Raw genomic sequence first — 24377 nt, 5'->3', positions numbered from 1 at the left:
ACCCCTGTACATGAAATATGGTTTATGTATATAATAAGTAATTGATTATATATAATATATATGTTTAAAAACTTTATTGTACAATAGACATCACATTTGGCTATATATTTCTTTATTGTTGGTTCAGTTTTCACGACATAGATTCTATGGCAATAGGCAATAGGTGCCTAGATTCCATGGCAATAGATGCAAATAATATTTCAAAATATGGAATGAAGAAGCAAAACTGGCAAGTATGAATGTCATAAACATTTTATATTAGGGGTACAATGCATACTGGTCTCAGGGCACAGTATCTTATTCCAGGACACCAAAATACTGGACAACACTTCCAACTACTTTGTCAGACTGCACAGGGAAGCCATTGAAATTCACAAGCATAAGCAAAACTTCAACAGGAAAGAAGAAACCTTAAGAATGAACAGAGCATGGGCTCCAGTTCTGAAAAACACCAGGCCAACAAAACACTCCACACCCGACAATAGCCCTGCAGAGAAGATTAGCACATCAAGCACCAATCCATATGCAAAAGAACCGCCTCAGGATACAGTGAAGCCTCCCGCCATTAGCATTCCACACCCTGGGAAACTCTTACAGAATGACTCAGCTCAACCCCACCCCTCCTGAGTAGATACAAATGACCTACATCTTTTCCACACTGTGACACTGAGAGATCTCTGTCTTTTGGTGCTACACCTCTGAAGATGCCAGCCACAGCTGCTGGCGAAACGTCAGGAACTACAATGCCAAGACCACGGCAAGACAGCCCGGAAAACCCCCAACAACCATCGTTCTCCGGCCGTGAAAGCCTTCGACAATACACCATACTGGTCTCCTTTTAAAGAAAAATAAGATTTGGGTACAATTGCACCTTTAAGGACCAACTCAGTTTCTAGGGTATGAACTTTCAAGAGTCAAAGCTCCCTTCATCAGATATTTTAAAGAAAGTTACACACTGCAGATATACTTGGGGCTTTTCTTCTCCTCCTTCCTGTTTTTGTTTGTTTTGTACTGGTTAATATCTAACCCAATGAGGATCATGTGCTTTACCTGAAGAAGGTCCCTGGTTCAATCCTTGGACTCTCCAGTCAAAAAATCCAAAGTAGTAGGTGTTGAGGAAAAACTTTTGTTTGACTGCAACTGTGGAGAACCATTTTAGTAAACAATACTGCACAAAATGGATGAAAGCTCTCATTCAGTATAAGACTGCTTAGAATATTCATCAGAAATACAGAATGAAGGAACATGAGTAATTCACTCTTATATCCTTTGTATGTCAACTAGAGATATGGAGTGGAAAGTCATTAAGCTGTGGAATTTGCTGCCAATGGATATAGTGATGGCCAGCAGATGGCTTTAAAAGAGGACAAGACAAATCCAAAGAGCAGAAGTTAATCAGTAGCTCCTCAGTCATCATCATGACTAGGGGTGTACAAAGGCACACCATTTCGGTATTCTTGTTTCGGTTATTACCAAAACAAGAAACCATTTTGGTAATCGCTAATACCGAAACAGCAAGCCGTTTCGGTATTCGTGATTCGGTAATCGTTTCGGTATTTCGGCTTGTTTCTGTAATGCATTTCAATGGAAGAAAGCCTCCCCAGGATTCCCTGAAGCCTGGGGGAGGAATTTTTCCACCGAATCAAGCCAAACTTGATCGGGACCTTCGTCTAACTGCTCTCTAACAACACTCCAAGTTTCAGACAGATTGGACTTTGGGGGGCCATGTTATGGCCCCCCAAACCAGGTCCCCCTATCCTCGCCTAAAAAGGGAACGGTTTTCGCTTGCTGCTGCTAATCTCCTATTTTGTGCTTGCTGCTGCTGATCTTCATTATTTCCTATGGTTAAAATGAAGAGGCAGGCTTGTCTTGCCAGGGGTGGCATTTTGCAAGCAAAATGCACCCCAACCCTCAGGGGCCCTTCTCCCACCTTTCCTCCCACCCCCCACCAAGGCTCAGCCAGCTTCCACGGGGGGGGGGGGGCATTTCATGGCCTCCCAAAGTAGGTGCTCTCAGCCCCCAAAGTCCACCCCCTACAGCCCCACACATACCCAATTCCCCCCCAGCTGCCACACACAGACTCAAATCCCCCCATTAGCCCCTCACAGACCCAAATCCACCCCCAGTAGCCCCACACCCATAACTCCAGGAACAGGCTGGCCAGCCCTCCCCCTTTGTTCCCTATGCTGGGAACTTCTAAACTCTCTTTCCCAGGGCAATTCTGCACAGCCCAGGGGTGCTCCAATGGTGGGAACACTTCTGAGTGCCAGCTTGTCCCTGTGAAAGAGCACCTGAACCACAGACACCCTCCCTCAAATTCCCCCACCACCTACAGAGATGGCTGGCCAGCCAGCCCCATTGTTCCCTATGATGGGAACCAACTGCACAACAAAGAATAAAACATGAACAACACAGAATAAAGTTTTTTAAAAAATTATTTTCTCACTTTCAAAGTACAAGTAGGCAAAGCATTATGACACATTACACCAGCAGTCCCCCACGCAGAAAAATAACACAACTCTCTTAACATCAGAGAATCACAAAAACACAATTCCTGTCAAAAACACTTTATTTCTTGAACAGCTTTAGGTTACACAGCAGGGGAGCACACCAAAGAGTATGCCAGCAGTATCTTACACAAAAATAACACAACTCACTTCACATTAAAGAATCACCCGAAAACACAATTGCTTTCAAAAACACTTTATTTCTTTAACTGCTTTAGGTTACACAGTAGGAGGGAACAACAGGGCATGAAAGCAGTGTACTACACAAAGTAATACAACCCACTTCACCGTTTTTGACAGCAATTGTGTTTGGGTGATTCTCTGATATGAAGTGAATTGTGTTATTTTTGTGTAGTAGACTGCTTTTACGCCCTGTTGTGCCTCCCTACTGTGTAACCTAAAGCAGTTAAAGAAATAAAGTGCTTTTGACAGCAATTTTTGGGGGGTTATTCTTTAATATGAAGTGAGTTGTGTTATTTTTGTGTAAGATACTGCTGCCATGCCCTTTGGTGTGCCCCCCTGCTGTGTAACCTAAAGCTGTTCAAGAAATAAAGTGTTTTTGACAGGAATTGTGTTTTTGTGATTCTCTGATGTTAAGTGAGTTAAGAGAGAAGAAATACCTGAAATTGAAGAATGGACAAGGAAATTGTTGCACATGGATGAAATGGACAAACTAACAAGAAATTTGAAGGAGCAAGATCCAGAAGCATTTTTGGAAGATTGGAAAAAGTTGAAAAAATACATGGAAAAGAAATGGGATGTTAAGGGACAATTATGGTCTTTCGAGAGGTTTTAAAGAAATTAAGTAAGATAAGATATAACTAAGATCTTTACTAATAATAAGAAAAGAACAACTTTAGTATAGAAATAAGGTGTTATTAATAATGGGGGGTTGGAGTGCTGTTGGAAGTCATTATTGAAAAGGGGGGAGGGGAGGGGTGGGGAAATATACACAGGGGAATTGAAATGGAATGTATTTGTATTTGAAATTGAATATATATTGACCCATCCAATAAAAATCTATTAATGAACTTCCACATCTACTTCTGAATACCATTGTGATATTAGTCAAATAACATAGGAAAAGACTGACATTGTATTTTATTGAGGTAGATTCCCATTCACAGCATATCTTGTAGGATAAGAGAAAGAATCCTTGTCTAAAAGTGTACTTTCCCTATAGGGTCAGCTAGCTTACCCAGCATCATACTTGCATGGCTATATGTGGTCAAGCCTTCATCGTAAGGGAGAGAGATGTAGATGCAACCTCCACCTTTGGAAGCCATGTTGGAAGAAGGTCACAGGAAGAGATGACAATGAGTCAGGAGGCATTCCCTCCTTAGATAAGGAGACACACACACAGAGAGACATGTTGCATCTCCCAGTGACAAAAGCACTCCTATTCCAAACAAATACCTGTGCTGGGAAGCAACATCGTTGGAAGGCTTTGGCATCTATACCCTGTTTGTTGGTCCTCCAGGGCAAATGACTGGTTGCTGTGTGAGACAGGATGCTGAGCTATTATGGTTCACCAGTAAGATACAGCAGGGAACCCTTTCTGCTCTTACGTCATTGGTCAGAGATCCAGAAGTTGTAGAGATGGGGAGCTTGCTTTCAACTCCCTCTTTGAACTCTCTTATGACTGCCTTGCCTCCAATCACTAACCAGAAGGGTAGTTGGGCAGTTGAGCCAGAGGAAGATCAATCTGTCACCAACTGGATAGACTAGGATCGGGATATGTAAACAAGCTTTCTTTTGAGACTGCCATGGCCTGAAACCAACACTGGGGGGGGGGTCTATTTCATGACATTTTAAAAGGGGAATTTGGGATATTTGGACTTCAAAGGTGTAACACTGCTTTGGATCACACTGTTAGAATTCCAGCAACAACGAATGAGTATTGTGATGCTCAGTCAGGGTGAATCAGCTGAATCATGGTGGGTGTGCCAGCAGGTCCTTCAAAGGTCATTACTGAGTCAGTATCAATGATTATTTGATTATTTGGGTTGGTGATTTTGGAATAGCTGTCAGCAATGCTGAATGAGAATGGAGAGATGTTTTGCTAATAAAACCAACATTTTAGTATGTGATATAACTTCTGATTTTGTTTTTGACCTTGGGAAAAAAATCTTACTTTCAAATCTACAAAGACTCTGGCAAAAGAAAACTGGGAGGCTGCCCTAGCAATTTCCTGTGCCTCAGTAGCATGCACCATTGCATTCTGTAAAACATTTTTGTAAAGTCCACCGAGACTTCTGTCTATGGATGCAACTTTATCTCTCTCTCCCCTTGCACAGAAGATAACCCTGGGGAAATAAACTTGGATGTCTATGAGTCCCAGCTACTCTACACTGCCAAAAAAATGCTTTCTTTCCAATTCTTCCAAGGAAATCAGACAAATAGAAGTGAGCGTGGCTAGTAGGTTACAGTGTTATGTAAGCTCCACAAATATAATACCTAGCAGACTAGATGACCCAGATGTTGGAAGAGAGTCTTGTAAATAAAATATTTCAGGTTCACCTGAAAATAAAAATACCCATTATTATCACATGTTGAACTCTTTTGACTTAGGTGGCTGAGAAATCCAGGTGGGCTCCCCCTCCCTACTAATTAGGTGAGGAAATCTAATCAATCAACTGTAATCACCAAAGACAGCTGAGCTGTGAAGTGGTGCATTGATATTGACCAAGAACCGCTGTAGACTAGCGATGCATAATATGGCACATTGATAAAACAGTGCATGGATATTGTCCAAGAACCACAACTGACTAGCTGATACATAAACTTATTGACCACTGATAGTTTGTTGCTACATTGTACAGATATAGTAACTACCTTACTTAAACAGCTGGCTAGCTCAGCTATTTTATATTTGCATGATGAAAGTTTCCCCCTCACAAGCTACCACAGAATTGTGCATAAAATCAAAGTTTGAAGTGAATGTGGAGGTTGGCTAATGAGATTTTGAGGAAAGCCAAGAGTTCCAGTTATTTCTTTTTGATGCAAATCCTTTGAGCACTACCAAATTTTGGTTAAAGCAAAAGTTTAAAATAATATTTGAAGGTTCATGCCATGGCAAAGTCACTCAGTGTTTCCATATAATTATGTTTTGCATTTGGGCACACATTTTTTTTAATTACTACTGACCCTTACACATGTTATCCTACTATATAAAAGGGTAAGCGTCTTCAAGACAACTCACTGACTATTCTGGTGCACCTCCAGAGGGTGCTGCTGTGGAGGGAAGCCCAGATGAGGCAGCTAGACCTCCGAAGAGCATGCTGCAGCAGGAAGTCCAGGCTGAAATCAGGCATGGAGCAGGCGGCAATGCCTGCCCCCCGCCTTCACTCGGCTGGGATCCAGAGCAGAGCAGGTGGCAATGCTGATCCCCTGCCTTCACTCAGCTGGGATCCAGAGCGGAGCAGGTGGCAATGTTCCCCCCTCCATGCCTCCATCCAACTGGGATCAGGAGGGAAGAAGGTGGCAAGGACAATCCTCTGCCTTCACCCAGCTGGGATCAGGAGTGAAGAAGGCAGCAAAGCCCATTCCTCACCTTCATCCAGCTGGGATCAGAAGTGAAGCAGGTGGCAATGTCCGACCTCTGCCTTCACCTAGCTGGCATCAGAAGCAAAGTAGGTGGCAATGCCCATCCCCCACCTTCACCCAGCCGGGATCAGGAGTAGAGCAGGTGGCAATGCCTGCCTGCCCTTCATATAGCTGGGATCAGGATGGGAGCAGGTAACAATGCCTGCACCCCACATTCATCCAGCTGGGATCAGGAGTGGAGCAGGTGGAAATGCCTGACCCCCCTTCACTCAGCTGGGATCAGGAATGGAGCAGGTGGTAGTGCCAATCTGTCACCTTCACTCAGCTGGGAACAGGTGCAGAGCAGGTGGCAATGCCCACCCACCCTTTACTCACTGGGATCAGGCATGGAGCAGAGGGCAATACCCACCCTCTGCCTTCACTCAGCTGGGATCAGGAGTGAAGCAGGCAGCAATGTCCATCCCCTCTTCACTCAGCTGGGATCAAAAGCGAAGTAGGTGGCAATGTCCGACCCCTGCCTTCACCCAGCTGAGATCAGAAGCAAGTCAGGTAACAGAAGGCAAAAAGCTCCCCCCCCCTCCAAAGTATACAGTCAACAGAAATGAATGAAATTAACAAAATAATCAAAACTAATTTATATGAAGTGCCAATAGTGCCTCAAAAATAAAAATCAATGAAAACAAATTTAGACATATATACACATATACAAATTTCAGCAATACGCAATGGTGGGAACATAAATATACAATCCAATATTATTTATCACTTCATGAATATCCAACTGTTAGGAAAAAGTTCACGAAAGGGTAGAAGCCTGAAGTGTTGCAGTAGATGCAGGACAGTGTTGTTCAGTCCAAACAGCCTCCCCTACGGGTATCGCCAGCATGTCAGTAATCCATCCCGTTTCGCAGTAATAGCTTCTTCATAGGCAGTATAATCTATAATACAATCACCATCAATCATCATAACATCTTACCATTCAACATAACACAATATAATTGTAACTGCATGAATGGTATACTCACAGTAAATGGAACAGTCAATTTCAAACCACCATTAATCTCTATAGTAAACGTGTTAGTGTCATATCTGGGTGAAACCTTCCCCACTTTTTTAAACATCTTACTTAAAGACCCCCAGCCTACACAATTCCTATTTTACAAGAGAACAAAATTTACAAAATTTACAAAATTACAGGAAGCAGCTCAAATCCAAGGCATTGTTCAGCCCATATGGAGTGATGGTATTAAGCCTATATATCCATTCCGATTCGAGCTGCGAAAGACTACGGTGGGCATTTAAATATTTTGGTTGTAAAGCCTGTAACACTGTTACCCTCAAATCTATTTTGGAATCATGGTGCTGAATAAACTGTTCTACAAGTGGTGCCTCCAATACCCACGCCCTTTCACTCGGCCAGGATCAGGTGCAGAAGAAGTGGCCATGCCCACCCCCCTGCCTTCATCCGTCCAGGATCAGTGGTGGAGGAGGAAGGAATGCCCGCCTGCCCACCCTCCCCTTTTAAGAGCCCGTTGTATTTTTTTCCCATAATGGGCTTTGTTGCTAGTATATAACTGAACTTTACTCTCAGCTATACAGTACAACTTAAATATCTTTGAGAACACATACTACTAAGGACATTCTGTTCAGTCAAACACAGGTTCAGAAATTGATGATCCTGAAAGGAATTTCTTGGAATTGTTTTAAAAGACTTTACTTGTACAGAGTCACCTCCCCTCGCCCAAATGAAAGAATGGAACTGAAATCTTGGACTGGTGTGAACAAATGAAGCCCAAGATTTAGCTTCTGCTATCTTTCGTCTGCCTCAGAGACTGTGCAAGAAAAAGCCTTTGCCCCAGGGTAGAAGTTATGGGCACTGCCCCAGAGAACAAAATAATCACCTAAGCAAAGTCAATGTGAGTTAGTCAACTTTCAAAGCCCTTCCAAAGCCAGGGAATTGCTGCAATGATTGGCAGAAAGTAGAAGCTCAGTGCATAGATATGCCAATCAAGTTGATTGTATTTATCTAGGAGATGGGCAAATTCTTCTGACTGTATGTTGTCTTTGTCAGGCAGATTTCTGCTGAGTCAGTCTTTCTTCTTGAGTCTCTCTGGCTCCTTTTGCCTGGATAAATCAAACCAGTCAGCTGGGAAGATTTCCTTCTTGAATTTCATGAATGATTTTGGTCAGATTTTAAGTATTTACAGTATTGATAAAAGCCTGTGGTTTGGGTCAGATCTTGGTTCAATTTTGGACTAGGCACGTGTGGTTCGGGAATCTGATTTGGAAAAAATGCCTGAATTGAACCTGATCTGTAAAGATTTGGGTTTTCAGAACTCCCGAATCAAAGCTTTCCGAAGCATTTGTAATACTTAGCTTTGGGGCTGAGTTTAAAGGGCCCCGCTGCTGCTTGTAAGTGGTGGCGGGGCCCTTTAAACATCACCCCAGCCCCAGCCCCAGCCCCCCAGCCCCACTCCTAGCCACCCCGACTTACCTTGTTGGCAGCAGCGGTGGCTCTGGCCCTCCTAGCCACCCACGGGGCCGCAGGGCTGCAGAGTGGCAGAGGAGGCAGAGAAAGCCCTTCTGCCCCTCAAATGGCCGCAGCACTGCAGTGGCCATTTGAGGGGCAGAAAAGGCTTTCTCCACCTTCTCCAGCCCTTCCTGACCCTCAAATGGCTGCCGTGGTACTGTAGCCATTTGAGGGGCAGGAAGAACCAGAGGAGGTGGCTCCGGCCTTCCCCACCACCCTGCAGGCTCAGGAGGCAGTGCAGCGGCAGAGGAGCCAGCTGGCTCCAGGCTGCCGCAGCCTCATGCTGCCACAGTCGCTCCCGCTTCCACGGCGACCCGCCACCCAGCTGATGACCCTACCACTCTCCCTCTGGCCAGATAAGTGGGTGGGGGTGGAGGGATTGCCCTGGGGGTGCAGGGGTTGCCCCAGGGGTGGTGGGAGGTGGGGGTGGAGGAGTTGCCCCCCCCTCATTTCAGTATGCTCCGAATATTTATGGAGCATACTGAAGTGAGTAAAATGCCATAATTCAGAAGCAGCTTGCCGCTTCGGAATTATGGTATTTCTGAAATTTCCCCCCACTTTGGGTAAACCTGAAGCGGGAAAACCCAAATCTTTTCGGGCTGCACACCCCTGTTTCTGATTGCACATGTTTACTTCATATATTCTTATGTATGGGACAAAGAAGAGTCACGGCAACTTTGCCTCCTGATCTTTGAGCTTACAAAATGCTGAATCTTCTTTCTCAGTGTGGAAAGTCCCTACTTAGAATATGGAAGATGGTTTTTTTTCAGTCTTCGATGTGAATTTTTCACAGTGTATATAGCATGCCTCTGCTTTTACCCAAATGTTAGTTAACATTGAGATTCTCTTTTGTCTTTGACTTGAATTTTAGGGTGGTATGACTCATGAAGAAGCAACGGAGAGTAGCAAGATACTGGGAGAGTGGGATGTTGTCAGCCAGTACAGCCTCTTTCCCAGTCATCACATTAATCTCTTATTTTGTGTGCAATTGAATTAAGCATATGCTTCATTCCTCCACTGAGATCAATGGGGTTTAAGTACTTAACTGTGGCTGGATTGTGCCCTATTAGTATCTCTCCTGCTAGACATGGTAATGGCAAACAGCAATGCAGGCCTTAATTACATGAAAAGTGTTTAGAGTTTCACCTAAGCCTGGTCTGACATTTCATGACCTTTGGATTTTAGATTGAAATATGAAGTTTATACATGGAGACTGAAATGCTGATACGCTCCCAATAATTTTTTTCTTTCACATTGCTACACTGAAAACATTGTGGCTCAGTTGTAGAGTTCATGGTTTGCATCGGTCAAAGGATCTCCTGGAATAGGAGCTGGGAAAGAACTTTCTCAGGAGGATATCTTGGAGGCCATTGGCAGAGTTGACAATCCTGAGCTTGCTTCTCTAGTTTGACTTGGTGCACAGCAGGTCCATATTTATTTAGAAAATTTATATGCTGCCTCTCCAGAGACTTGCTTGATGTGGCTCACAACTGAGCTATGCCACAAAACCAAACATGCCATTAAAAACAAGCCAGGGCATAAAAACAGCATAAAATAAACACTGAGAAGTCTAAAATAATATCAGAAAGCAATTCTCAGGCTGGAAGCAGATCATAAAATGGTTTTTTAAAAGATGGAACCCATCAGTTAGAAGCCTTGGGCAAAAGGAGGGCATTCCAAAAGTGAAGGGTCTCTGGTCACCACTCACCTTACCACTAGAAATGGGCACAGAAAGCAGGGCTTGTGAGGCAGATCTTAACTGGTGGGCTGGACAGTATGGGAGTGCCTGTGTTCCTTCAGGCACTCAAATCCCAAGCCATTTGGGGCCTTAAAGATTTTAAAAAAAACAACAACTTTGAATTGTGCTCAGATACAGATGGGTGACCGGTACAGACCTTTCAACGGAGAGATGTTACAGTCCGCATCATCAACCCCTGATGATAGCCTTACAGCTATTTTTGAACCTACTGAAGTTTCTGGGCAATTTTCAAAGACAACTGTGTTTAAAAAACATTGCAGTAATCTGGCCTGGGTGTGATCCCACAGAAGAACCCAAATCACCAGATCATGTTTTGTTGATGAAATAGATTTTAAACACAAGTGAACAACCCCTTCCCCACTCCTGTCACATACACTGATCTAGCTGATATGATCAGAAGTTGAATGAAAATAAAACAAAACAACTGTTGGATAAAATGACAGTCATTAAATTAATCCAGCATGTCAAAACACAAATTAGGTTTCAAGTTACCCAAACTCTGATTATTAATGGCAGTTTCTGAAGCTCACATGCATTATGTTGGATTTGATGCTCTTTTTTACCATCTGGATTCAGAGCTTGTAATGTTCAACCAATATTTATTTGGATGTCGTCATCCTATTCCCAGTCTTTAAATATAGCCATGTCTCATTCTTTCTGTCTGTATAGCACAGGAAGACTGCGCCTGCGATGCCATGGGTATAGATTTGCAGCTGGCCTTCCATTTTGTTGGGAATAGAGGGATCAGACTCCATCCATTATCCATAGCTGGAGCTCCTCAAGAAATCAGAGAGAGGCAAGAAAACTGCCCTCTGATGAGAATTTTAATACCTTGTTCTTCTGGATGATGGACTATTTCCTTCTTCTGATGACCCAGCGGTTCGCCAGAGTCCATTTCTGATGAACCACCATGAACTTTAGGCTGGTTCGTTTTTCATTCATTACTGCAGACAGCTTGGTGCCAATCAATCAGTTTCCTAGGCAACAGGGGATGGACTTCCTGCAGACCTTCTGCTGACCTGTAAGTGTCTTTCTGCTGGCCTAGAAGTGACCTTCTGCTGACCCGGAAGTGACGATTTGCTGACCTGGATGTGACATTTTCACAAACCAGACAAACCAGTTCGTGAACCGGGGCAGGTTCATGAACGTTCATGGTTCATGGTTCATGAAATGCAACGAACCACGGACCACACGGTTCATTTTTTTTCCAGTTTGTGCCCATCTCTACTCCAGAATTTCATTCTACACTGCATTTTACCTTTCGTTAGTTGCAATTTGTTAAGTGCATTTCTAAAGTTGAATCTCAAATTGGAGAACTCATAGGCCGTTTCCACACACCCGTTTCCACACACCCTTAAAGGGATGGTCCACTCACTGAATGCCAGCCGTTTTCCCCCAGGAATCCAGATGTGTCCATTTGCAAAATGTTTGTGAGCCGTTTGGCTTCTCCTTTTTCAGTGCCTTTTCTGAGAATGCATGTTCTGCGGTCACAAAAAAGGGACCAAAAAACCAGAAGCCACACAGCCCACAAACATTTTGCAAATGGAGTCATCACCAGCATTCCATGAGTGGGCCATCCCTTTAAGGGCATATGGAAACAGCCATAGTTTGATACAATGTAAAGTTTCTACAAGTTGATTTGTGTCTTTCATGTTCACAGTTCTCTGATCCATACATGGTGCAATAATAAAACACTACAAAAAAGCACTTGATACAATCTGGAATCTGCCATTTAGTTGTGATATGTTGGTAAAGCACGACAGAAAAAGAATATTGATACAAATGAAGACAGTCACATATATATACTTTTTCAAGGCTTTAGCAATGTGCATAAGAACATAAGTGATGCAGAAGATGGAAGATGCAAAGGTTCCAAAGGAACTGAAAACAATGGCAATCCTGCCAAACCAGCCCTTGGCATAGCCACTCAGGCGGGTGGCAGATTTTGCCTCCTCAGAAGGAGGAAGGCAGAAGGCGCCCCCCACATATCGGGCTTAGCTCTGGGGACAGAGTTAGAGCCGTTGCTGGCTTCCCCGCCCCGAGGCTGCAGTCGCGCCTCATGCTCGGCCCACCCACCTCACCCTATTGTCAGTGCGGGACTAGCTGGTTGCCTATTGGGGCCTGGTAGGAATTTTCTCTCTCCCTTTCCCTGATTGGCTGTTGGGTAAGGGAGTTTTTTCGCCTACCTCGCACTGTAAGATGGGGGGGGGGTAATTGGCCTGGTGGGTCTGAGATTATTCCTGGGTCGGCAGGATTTCAGTTAGGGGAAATTTGAGCGGGCCGGTGAGCACCCTTGGCACCTCCCCATTGGTGGGGAATTGGGGTCTGTCAGGAGCAGCTGGCTGCTGTACGGCCCAGTTGCGAGGACAGACGCCCTGGGTGGGGAACCCCTGGACAAGCCAGTCTCCCCCCCCCGCTGCTGTACGGCCGGTTGGGGGAGCTTTACAGGGGTGAACCACTTCACCTGGCCAGGCCGGGTCCCAGCCATTTGATGGATGGCTCGCACCTGTGGCAGCGGGTGACTTGCCCAGACAGGTCGGGGTGGGGTCCAGGTAGTGACCCCAGGGCCCGACCTGTACCGCTAGTTAGGCCCTTGCCATAGTTGGTGTTTAATGTAAATAAGTTAATAAAGCGGCCCATTTTTATATCCCAAATACTGTGTCTGCCTTTCATTCCGACTGGGGGGGCAAACTGCATGCACAAAATCCAGAACTGAAGAATAGAGGAATGCCAACGCATTGGTTCCTCCTTGTAACAGTTTCAGAAGCATCCTTAGGTACTGCCTCTACCTACTCTGCCAGGGCTCTATGGCAACAGCTATATTTGGATCTTCCTGCCAGTTTAGATCAGAGATAAGTGGCAAGGTGGACATTTCCAGCTGTGCTCTGGTTTCCCCAGCCAATGCTCCAGTCACTGCAGCATAAACAGTGTAGTGAAGGGATCAGAATACTTAGAGCTCAGAACTTATCTCAAGTTAGACTAGTTGGGAAAAATAATCTAGACTGGCTAAAAGGTGACATCAGGTTGGGGTAAGTCAGGAAGAAATAGGTCCAGGTTAATACCAGTTTCTGCTATTATAGAAGCTTTCAGTGAAATCCATAACTTGCCCAAGAAAGTGATAAAGTACCACACCTGGGAGGGGGGGGGGGAGATTGTGAAGACACCTTAGCAGTGTTTCATTTATATGATTTATAATCCTGCAAATAACAAACCTTGCCTAGTGCACACATTGGCATGGGACTGCAGCTCTGCCATTACTCAGCCATTCTTCACTTCTGAAATGGTGTTGCAGACCACAAATAAGGAGCAATTTATTTTACACTCAGTTCTGATGAATGGGACAAGCAACTAATACATGAATTAATCCTGCCAGGAGGCAGCTTGGTTAATACACATCAACTCATTATAGTAAACTTCAGATGGGTACAAGTGTTTATTCCTTGGTTGTTGCTACAACTGCCTCAACCTCAAAGGAAGCACCAAATGAAGTACAGTTAGAGATAACTCAAAAGCAGGCCAAAGTATTCCACATGGAGCACAATATTGAATATTTAGCACAATTAAGGAGCTTCCAACAAAGAAAGACTGAGCTTCTGCACTCAGTCTTCATTGAGAATTCTCACCAAGTAGTTCGGGATTGTTCTGGCTTGGGTTACGGATTAATATCCTAGAAGGATAATGCATGCCCCATTTGTTGAAAAGCTCAGTTTCAGAGGACTCGCTATCATTTACTGGAGGGAAATTCCCTTTGGCCAGCCTTTGAAATAACTAATTATCTACTGACAAATTCAAATAGAGACAATGTCAAATCACTGGCCAGCTTCACAATAGATGAAGCTTAGCTTTAAAAAAAATCATAAAATTGTGACAACAAATGTAGATTAGATTTATGTAATAATAATTGATAAACTCCTGCTAAAGTTTTATCACTTATGTCTTCAGTTCTGCACTAATTTTATTTATAAGGAGAAAAAATTACATTTTTTTGCAATGTTCAATACACAGTTATCTATTATCTTCCTTCCTTCCTTCCTTCGGAGGCAATAACTACGACTTTTTTTGCGCTAGTCAAAAAATAATTAACTCAGCAAATGTTTTCTTAATGATCCTTCTCCTCCATCACCATCAAATCTGGTCACATTTTGTGATAAAGAATAAGGAGCATTTCCAAAATGGTGCTGGTATTGGCTTCTCAAGCAATTGTTTCAAGGTGCCACCATCTTTTTCCAGCCACACATTCCATAGGCAACATTTTTATTAGGCATGACTAGCTGCCTTATGTCACATTGAAGGCTGATTTAGAAGGGAAAAAAAGATTTGATGTATTGTTGAAGGCTTTCACGGCCGGAGAACGATGGTTGTTGTGGGTTTTCTGTGCTGTATTGCCGTGGTCTTGGCATTGTAGTTCCTGACGTTTCGCCAGCAGCTGTGGCTGGCATCTTCAGAGGTGTAGCACCAAAAGAAAAAAAGATTGTTTCTTGCTGAAAAAAATGTCTCTTTGTGAAGTTGTAGTTTTCTGTCTAGTAGTGTACCCCCTCCATTTCAAAGAAAATGTAGGAGGTTTTGAGGTGCTTCCCTTCACCATTCAGTGTATTTATGGTTATTTTGTAGCTTGGCCATATCATTCACCTCTCTTTCAGATACAGTAAATTTGTTCACTTTGGCCTGATGGGATGGCATAGTGGAGCTTTGTGGGTTCAGCTGTATGATCATTTTTTATCAGAAACAAAGGGCAGGAAGGTGGTGTGTTAGAGTAGAGAATATGGTGGAAGAAAGGGAAGGGAATAACCACAGGGAATACCAGCCCAGACTTGACTGAAATAGAAAGCTCTTGTGCAATGCACTTTTCTTTTAGTTTGGGTATATAGGATATGCCTACCGGGTTATACCAAAAGTAATGGATTTAGTTCCTAATCATTCCAACACGAGTGACTCCATCAGCAATTAACTGGATTTTTCTCCTCCGGCACACCCACCAAGTTCATGTGCATGGCTGATCTGGCAGGGTTCCCAAAACGCCTCCAGCCTCACATTGAACCTTCTCCAGTTTGATTTCTATTTCCCCACTTAGGAGCAATTTGCTCTGGCACTTGGCCTCTAATTAAGTTACATTGTTAGCCCTCTGCTTGGTGCAGTGGACTCGAAGCACCCATTATTGCTAATGGCGGGTTGGTTGCCTCTTTTTTTGCTTGCATCCCACACTGCACGCTTGCCCTTAATTGTCCGTAAAATCAAATCATATCTGCTTTGTTGTTGACTTTGCTCTCAACAGCAGGCATTGTAAACACATTTGAAATTGCTCCCTTTAGGTATTTTAGCATGTACCCCATGGTGCCCTACATATCATTTTTGTGCTAATTGAAGGGGTTCTAGAATGTCACTTTCGAAAACTGCTACTCCAGAAAATTAACCAGTTTATATGTAAACATTGTGATATGCTTGGATTTAGCCTTCTTATTTCAGTATGTGGAACTTCATTTGGTCTCATCTATTCTTTGATACCCTTCTCCAGTAGTCAGTTTTGATTGTAACCTCTTTGAGAGTGGAGATCCATCTTTTTCTAAAACTCTATTAAACAATAGACACAGGAATAATTTGTACATCCCTCAATTTTTATTGTTCTTTAGAATAGTTGTCTATGAGTATTTATAAAGCTGCAATCCAATAACAATTGGGAAGAGTTTGCACTCACTCTTTGGGTTCCTAGCAGCACAATCCAATTGATTTCTGGAGACTTAAGAAAGGTGTGACTCTGCTTAAGATGCCATCGTTACTCATTTGACTGGATCCGGTTTTCATCTGTGTTCTGCGATTATATAACGTACCTACGTCTTGTAATATTGGGCTTGCCATTTCCCTTTGCAGAAGCTCCTCTCTTTCTATGAGTGTGCAGAATGATGTAAGCCACTTTGGGCTCCTGTTACAGAGAAAGGTGGGGTAAAAATGAAGCAAATCAAATCCATCTATAAAAATAAATATTTTCCTGAGGTATAGCACTTCACTCCATCTCTCAAAAGCTGATGCCATCAACACATCTCTTACTTTGCAAAGTGCCTCAGTGGCTATATGCAGTATAACCATCAGTCCATTCGGCCCACTGCTGTCTTCTCCAGCTAGAAGAGGCTTTCCAGAAATCAGGTGTCTGTCTGTCTACATCCCACTTTGCTCCCCAATGGGGATGCAAAGTGACTTACCCTAGGAAAACCACAACAAAGACAACATTCAGATCTCTTCTCCCCCCCACCCCCCACACACAGCTGAATCTCCCACCCAGCTCCAGGTCAGCCCCCTCAGGTTAAGAACCCTTTGGCACTTTCCCTTTGCCTCACACTTCATGGTACTTCCAGGCCTCACGTACCTGTGAGCAGAGGAGAACAAATTCAGCATGTGCTCTGTCAGTGAATAGTTCACTATGGCCCAAAGAAGATTCCCCTTAAGGAAGGTGACAGAAACTCCTCTTTTTCTCTTATTTATGAGAAGGGGAAAATAAATTAGTCCCATGGCTTTCATTTCTGCTAATATGGGGCTCTAAGATTGTCTCAATTGAAGAAGGGAGAAACAAAAGCCTTTACTCTTATTGCAGAGCCTTAAATGTCTTTAAAACATAGTAACCTTGGAAGTTACTTTTCCCTTCACATCTAAGGGTTTTTTTTTTCCTGCCAGCTAGTTATTTATAGCTACTAAGGGTCCAATATTTCTGTTGGAATGATCGGTTTTCAGTGAAAGAAGGGGATTTTTGCCTGCAAACATCTATGATTTGTTACCTGAATGTTCTTTTGATTTTTCAGGTCTGCACAGACAGCAGTTCACAATGAACTTCACAGAGATAGTTAAACAGCAGCTTTATTAAGAACCAAGTTCATAATATGCAAGTTTTCAAGTTACACAGAATTCTTCTTCAGCACAGTTGTTCAAAAAAGGTTGACAAAAGGGGAACAATTCTAAATGGAGGCATAGTGTGAAGTCCTGTCTGCTTGCGATCATTTTTTTGATGTAGGATCATTTTTCCCTGTTTAATGTTCCATTTTCAGCTCTTCAAGGTTGTAAATTTAGTATATGGAGGTTGCTCACTTAGTGCCAAGACATTGATTGTACAAAACAGATGAAGTGGAACGTTTCATTGGATTAATTCAGGTGGATGTAGGAAGATGCAAGCTTTTCACTTTCACAAGACCGGGACAAAGGGAGGCTGAAGTGTAGGAAGGTGAACCGCACCTGGGCAAACTGGTTGCCGGGCTTGCTTATCTATGCTGGAGTCATTGCAAGGGCTCAACCCCATAGGGCAGCCCTCTTGTTTCAATATGTTGATATCATCTACAGGGGGTACACAGACTATGTTGGTGCAGCCTGGTATGACAAAGAGTTCTGCATATGGGCTGCAGTCAACCCTAATTTACTATGGGACCAGATTCATCAGCAGCTTTGGCTGTAGCTTATGGCCCCAGCAAAGCCAAACCTGGGAGAAAAGACAGACAGCAGTCATTTGGTGCAGCGCCTTTCCACCCCTTCTGGTACCCGTGCCTCTGTGGGGCAGCCAGTTCAGCCCCAGCTACTTTGCTGGGAGTTTGCTTTTATCAAGGGGTGTGCTCCAGGAAGGGATGTAGGTTTAAGCACAAATGCCTGAGGTGCACTGGCTCCCATTCATTCTCGACTTGTCTCAAGCCTCAGCAGAGGGGGACTGGCAAGAGGCCAGGGGGTGATTCATGGCAGGTTGCCACTGACAAGGAGTCCCATGCCCATAAAACTGAAGGCACTTAAACACCTATTACAGGGATATCCTAATTGGGAGACAGCTCAGTTTTTGTTAGATGGATTTACTTTGGGGTTCCGAATTCCATTTCAAGGACTGAGAGCCCCCTTCATGTTTGCCAACCTGCATTCAGTGGCCAGCATGGAGGAGGTGGTCCGTCTTAAAATTTCTAAGGAATGTGCTGAGGGCAGAGTGTTAGGGCCTTTCCCAGCCCTAATGGGTCTTGCATCAACAGTTTCAGTGCCATTACGCTGCCCATTATCTTGATGACTTCCTTTTCGCAGGGCCCAGAGGGTTGGGGCAATGAGCTGAGCTCCTAGCCGGGTTTATGGACTTGGCTGATGAGCTAGGGGTCCCCCTCACTCGGGAAAAGACGGAGGGCCCATCGCAGGTTCTAGCATTTTTGGGTATCAAGTTGGATACCTTGCAACAGACATTTCGGTTGCCAGGGGACAAGGTTGATGATCTGATGGCTCGTTTGGCCTCTTTCAGGAATAAGCACAAGGTTTCTTTGCTTGAGTTGCAGCAGTTGGTTGGGCACCTCAATTTTGTCTGTAAGGCGGTTGCCCCTGGGCAGGCCATTCTGCGACAGTTATGTGACGTTATGGCCACTTTGCAGTTGCCTCATCACAGGGCTCGATTGTCACAGGGGATCAGGGATGATTTGGAAGTCTGGGAGGACTTTTTTAATGCTTTTAATGGGTCGCTTTTTGGAGGGAGGAGCTTTTGCTTGAGGCTGAGTTGAGAGTTTCCTCTGAAGCTTCGGGAGCCACTGGCTTTGGGGTTTATTTCCAGGGGCACTAGTGTGCGGAGCAATGGCCAGCTAATTGACGAGATGGTATTATTACCAAAGACCTCACTTTTCTGGAATTTTTTCCAATCCTAGTAGTGGTCTGGTTGGGGGGGATGAACTTGCCAGCCATGTGGTTCACTTTTGGTGTGACAATCTTCCGGTTATGCAGGTGATTGATTCCCTCTCATCCAGATCTCCCAGAGTTATAAGATTGGTCAGGGCTTTCACTCTCTGGTGCCTTAGGCTGAACATCTTGTTCAGGATGAAACACGTTCCTGGGATCGACAATGGTGTGGCAGATGCTTTGTCTTCATCAGCTAGCCCCAGAAGCCAACCTTCAACCAGTTCCGATGCCTCAGGAGCTGTGGAATCTTGGAAGGCAGAGGTGCACAGAACTGTCCATCTAGCCATTGCCCTCAGGATGTGGAAGTCATACAATCACGCAGTGAGGCAGTTTGCTTGCTTCAGGCTCAAGGCAAAGTTGGACCAGGTGTGGCCCATCCCAGCAGAGCATCTTATGCAGTTCTGTGTGGACCAGAAGTGCAAGGGCTTGTCGGTTAAATCCATCAGGGGGTCTTTCGGTGGCCTTGGCCTTCGCCAGCAAGGTCCATGGTTTAGTTTAGGCTACAGGTGATTTTAGGGTCAGAAAAATGCTGGAGGGTTGGTCTTGGGAGGCTGGAGCGAGACCTGATGGTAGACAGCCTATCTCCCCCTCCATCCTCCAGGGATTAGTGGCTGTTTGGAAGAAGGTTTTTTCTGTCTGATTACAAAGCCACTCTCTTTCATGCAGCTTCTTTGACTGCCTTCTTTGGAGCTTTTAGAGTAGGCGAGCTAGTGGCCCAGTCTCGCATGGATCAGTCTAACCAGGCGCTGTTGGAGCAGGACGTTCAGTTCAAGGGTGATAGCGTCACCCTCTGGATTTGGCGATCCAAGATAGATCAGCACCAGTGGGGAGTGGTAGTGCAGTTAGGCCCATGTGAGGAGGCTGAACTATGTCCTGTTCAGGCCTTACATAAATACTTGGAGATGAGGGGCATTGGAGAAGGGCTTTTGTTTCATCATTGTGATGAGACCCTGCTCACCCGGTACCAGTTTTGGTCAGTGACTGAGAGGGCACTTGATAAACTGGGGCTGGTGGGGGTTAAATTTTGTACCCACTACTTTTGGATTGGGGCGGCTTCCACAAAAGCCGCAATGGGATACCCTGAAGCAAGCATATGGAGTGTTGGCCAGTGGAGATCAGTGGTGTTCTGGGGTTATGTAAGCCCTTTGCCATTGATTTAATAGACCAATGTCTAATTGTTTTTCTTCTTAGGTGCTGTGGTTCACCACGGGAGGTGTCAGATCCTCAAATGTGGACACAGCATGGTCTTTTGGGCAGCCCATCAGGCCAAGAGGATGCTGATAGGGTTTCAGCTTGGTCTCAGTCATTGGGCCCAGGTTGAGTGGCAGGGTCATCAGGGCCTAAGGTGGCTGGGCTTGCTGCCACTCTTGTTTGGGGGGAGGAGTGCCCCTCCCCCTCAGTTTTTAGTCATTCACCTTGGTGGGAATAGCTTAGGGTTAGTTAAGGGCAAGGCCCTTTCCCTGCAGGCACAAGCCGATTTGAAGTACCTTGCAGAACAGTGACCGAGGGTTTTGATAGGATGGTCTGCTATCCTCCCACGCAGGGTTTGGCAGGAGGGGCCTTGGACCATGATGGGATTAATGTGCTAGGTGCAAGGCCAATAAGGCCATGCAGAAGGCTTTGGGTGATAGGTTGGGGATTTATTTGACCCGCCCTCAGATCAGGGACACATATACTGACCTCTTCAGGGCTGATGGTGTGCACTTGTCAGCAAAGGGCAATAACATCTTTTTGATCAACTTATGGCAAGGGTTGTGGTTGGCGTTACAGCAGATGTGGGGTGTGAGGGCCTAAGCAGAGGCTTGGCCCTTGCATTGGCAGATTAATTTGGGTAGGCAGAGCAGGCTGGTGAGCACCCGTTGTCACCTCCCCATTGGTGGGGAATGGAGGTCTGTCTGCGATCGGCTGGCAGGCTGTACAGCTGCCAGCTGAGAGGGCAGACTCCCAGTGGGACCCCCTGTACAAGTCCTTCCTTCAGGCTTCACAGCTGGAGTTGCATGGAGCTTTAAGGGGAGAACCATTCACCTGGCTGGCCAGGTTACAGCCATGTGCTTGGATGGCTCGTGCCTGGGGTAGGGGGTGCTCACCCAGGAAGGTCGAGGAGGAGGTCCACTTGACCCCTTGGCTCAACCTGTACTGCTAATTATACCCCTTGCCATCCTTAAGTTATTGTTGGTCAATAAATGGCCCTGTTTTCACCCAAGCCTTGTGTCCATCTCTTCATTCCGAATGGGGTGGCAATATATACACCAAGAATCACTGCCCACCTCCATTATACACTGTTGAATGATCATCTACTATATTAGCTATTACCTATTAGATACTATAGATCTGCAATAGCACAGATGCATTTTCAGAGATGAAAGTAGGAACATGATCATAACACCTCAGCTTCCATACCAAAGATTACTTTGTGAGGGCCACTTTTTTCATGTACACGTAGTTCAAGATTTTTCATGATGAGTTGTATGTTGAAGTCACTGCACTAGAGGGCAGAGGTATGGCACATATGGCTGCACTGCCATATCTCGGCCCTCTATACATTTTAACGGAAAAGTCTTGATAGCTTTGTGGGGATGGGGGGGTGGAGGTAAAAATATACTAAGAAAAATGACTCTCATCCTCATGAGGAAAGGCAGGCTCATTCACTGTATGGCACACAAATTTCCACGAGTACTAGAGACAGGATATATCCACTGCCCTTCGCAGAGATTGTGAGGCTGGAGATTCATTCTGAAGAATGAAAATGCTAACATTATAGGTTCAAACTAGCTGAATTCTCCTCCTTAATGACAGCCTCTGTGGGCCAAGCTACAAGTGATGAATGACACTTGAACGACAAGTGAACAGACTCATGTGTATTCCTCCCTGTTCACTTGTGCTCCACTTCTGCTCCATTTGATCATGTAGTGGAGCGCAAGTGAACAGGGAGGAATACACATGAGTCTGTTCGCTTGCCATTCAAGTGTCACTCATCACTTGTAGCTTGGCCCTGGGTTTTCTATGCACGGCCTGGTATCCCCAGCACAGCCTCTTCAGGTGGTCAAAGGGGATTCCATCTTCCCTTTTTCACCAGCCAAAAAGCTGGACTGAATAAGGCATTACCCAAAGGCAGGAACTCTGATTCATCGAGGAAAGGAACCAGAAGATATAGGCAATCTCTGCTAATTAAGGACAATTGGACAAATATTGACCCCAAGAGACAACCTTAATTGTTTTATTGTCCAACAAATTCCCTGAAAATTTAAGTGGGGGAAAAAAACCCTTTTATGTCTCAAACCTTCAAAAGGAAGATTTGGAAATTCACAGTTTCAAAAATGAAGACAAATGGTACAATACTGCACAGTTTTGACCTAGTACAAAATTGCAGCTTTCAGCAAGCAAGCAAACAAAAACAAATAAAAGTAAATGTGTGCCAGGTCCTAGTTTTGATACTTGGACATGCACACACATGTCACACAGCCCTGATCACATTTGATCACACAGACAACATCATGAGCTCTAAGCCACAAAAATGGATGCTACACTAACCAATGCAATCCTATATAAAGTTATTCCAGTCTCAACCCATGGAGTAAGTCGGGTCAGAATTGCACTGTAAAGGTGTTAATGTAATTGGGATCTTTTAACTCAGTTTTACAGCCAAAATTAGCTGCCAAAAAGTTCTTCTTTGAGGTGCCACAAGTCCTTTAGCTACTTTCATCTCTGTTCCCCAGATTCTTTTTCTTAGTCCAAGTAGAATCCAGGGGTCCATTTGTACTGCCCTCAGTTCATTTTGCCCAGCTAGCCTTCCTAGACTGTCAAGCCAATTTCAGTTGTGCTGTATTTAACATGAAGTGAAGCGTTTGCAAAGAGTGTGGAGGAGGCAACGGAAAGATGGTGGTTTTTTTCTTCCCCTCCATCCCCACAGAGTTCAATTAAATAAAATCTCCTTATGTATGTGACACAACAGCCCAGGAGGGCTTTTCTCCTTCCTTGGTGCTCTCTGCAGCAATGTGTGGAGCGGAGGAAATGAAAGTCATTTAATGACAGTCCATCAAAATGTATACGTTAAGCCTCTTCCATCTGGGTCTCATTTGGTCCCACGTTAGCAAGCGCTCACAATGGAAATGCTACAGGCTTTTCTAGGTCATTTGGCATTATGTGAGAAATCACCTCCCTCTGACCCCATATGGTGAAGCGTCAGTAGCTAAACAGATTGGCAGGGCTGGGGTCATAACGCACTCTAATCCTTCAGGACATCAGTCGCTGCTTAGCCAATTCGAAAACAGCTTGACTTTCCTTTCACCAATGACACTGTTTATTTCTCTGTAACAGTGCTGTCATAAAAACTAACGGCAGTGGACAGATTTGATATGAATTTTCCCAAAGTAGTTTGAACAGAGCTAGGCAGGGATTTAATTCCAATACATCCTTAATAGGCAGACCCAAGTTTACACAACAGACGGTGCATCTCAGAGGCTGCCAAAGATTGCTTGCCCATTTATTTCGACTGCAGAATACGTGGACAAGTGTGCTACAATATGCACCCATCTTGTGGTTATTAGTGCAGAAGCTGGAGAGCCAGGTCCTATAATCAGTCCTCTTGTAAGCCTAACTTCTGGTTCAACTTACCATGCCTTTCACTTTTAAACCACAATACAGAGATTGACTGCTATATCCTTCCTCACAAGGAACTTACCTGGAGCTCCCCAATGAATGTTCAGAAAGGAATTTGTTCTTCTTTGACATTCAGATTTTTTTAGCTTTTCACACACATTGAATAAAGCACTTTCAATGCACTTTAGTGATGGTTTGTTTCACACAGGAAAATCCACTTGCAGTACACTGAAAGTGCATTATCCAATGTGTATGAAAGCAGCCATTAAGCAACGACAGTATGCACACTAAAAAGAGTTTGCTTGCTTGCTTACTTGCTTGCTTGCTTGTTTGTATCTCTGGCCTCACACAAGCAAAAAACCTGCAGGACATGAAGAACAGATACTCAACCCAGATCTCACAACTCTGGCACGAAGATTTTTCAACTTTTCTCCCATGCCAAGGAGGAATAAATGGGTATCACAGATTTCCATAGATCAGCACAGCACATTAGTCAAACTCTCTTAGTGATATTCCAGTATTAATTGTATGTGCTGAGGAAATTGGTCATGTAATTACAAAGCAACATATAAAGGGGTGCTACTAGATCTCATAGCTTTGCTGTTTGGACTAAAAAAGTTCCCATTTAATCTTCTTTTCCTCCTTCTGCAAATCGAACCCATGAGTCTCTATTTTTCTGCCGTTTTCTATTGCCTCACACTGATTCCCTCCAAAAAAGAGAGAACTTATACATTTGTAAAAGTTATTTTTGCTCCAATTGAATATGAAT

This window comes from Eublepharis macularius, chromosome 13, assembly GCF_028583425.1.
Source record: "Eublepharis macularius isolate TG4126 chromosome 13, MPM_Emac_v1.0, whole genome shotgun sequence".
Taxonomy (NCBI): domain Eukaryota; kingdom Metazoa; phylum Chordata; class Lepidosauria; order Squamata; family Eublepharidae; genus Eublepharis; species Eublepharis macularius.
Note: the sequence above shows the minus strand (reverse complement) of the source record.